Source organism: Schistocerca serialis, chromosome 12 (genome assembly GCF_023864345.2).
Source record: "Schistocerca serialis cubense isolate TAMUIC-IGC-003099 chromosome 12, iqSchSeri2.2, whole genome shotgun sequence".
Classification (NCBI taxonomy): domain Eukaryota; kingdom Metazoa; phylum Arthropoda; class Insecta; order Orthoptera; family Acrididae; genus Schistocerca; species Schistocerca serialis.
The window spans coordinates 130,203,386-130,204,365 of NC_064649.1; the positions used below are offsets into that span (position 1 = coordinate 130,203,386).

Sequence of the window (980 nt, forward strand, 5' to 3'; positions counted from 1 at the left end):
CTTAGGTTTAAGTAGTTCTACGTCCACGGGACTGATGACCTTATATATTAAGTACCATAGAGCCATTTGAACGTACTTGTTCGTTCTGTATACGAAAGGAGCACTCCATGCTATGAACAGCGGCATTACCGGAAGGCAAACACGAACACTACACGAGACCACTCGTGCCTCAGTCTTGGTTGGCCATTCATCGTCAGCATCTTGATGAAGAAAAAAAAAAGAAGCACTCCGTCTTCAGGCCACGAGTGGCCTACCGGGACCATCCGACCGCCGTGTCATCCTCAGTGGAGGATGAGGATAGGAGGCGCGTGGGGTCAGCACACTACTCTCCCAGTCGTTATGATGGTATTCTTGACCGAAGCCGCTATTATTCGGTCGAGTAGCTCTGCAATTGGCATCATGAGGCTGAGTGCACCCCGAAAAATGGCAACAGCGCATGGCAGCCTGGATGGTCACCCATCGAAGTGCCGACCACGCCCGACAGCGCTTAACTTCGGTGATCGCACGGGAACCGGTGTATCCGCTGCGGCAAGGCCGTTGCCATCTTGAGTAAGTGGGTAACGTAGTACCACAAAGACGTCATTTGGACAATCTTTTGCAGGGTGGAATACTGGAAGTCGGCCAGACACAGAATGAAGTCTCAGTATCCTTGGAGGGACCACAGAGTACATTTCCATATTTTGGCGGCGATTTCGAGACACAAGAGATGTTTTTCGTACACCAGTAGAAGGACGACCACTAATTACCCATCAGCAGGACCGATGTCTGCCAGACCAAATCGGAGTACATCTGCTTGGTGATTGGTTGCTGTTTTCTGACAAACCGTGTATCGGAGGCTCAGAATAGCAGGACTGTTTGCTAGGCGTCCTGCAGTGTGCTCACTCCAACGCAGAGGTGGGCCCGTGTGTTCTGCAGTTGTCAACATTACATTTGAACCCCGAATGATGGTTGGGATGTGCCCTTCATAAGTGAATCCTACC

At 50.8% G+C, this 980-nt stretch overlaps 1 pseudogene; it reads right to left on the reverse strand.

The window, feature by feature from the left end:
- Nucleotides 1–424: 424 nt before the first annotated feature.
- LOC126428636 (5S ribosomal RNA) lies at nucleotides 425–542 on the reverse strand (annotated as a pseudogene).
- Nucleotides 543–980: the final 438 nt, after the last annotated feature.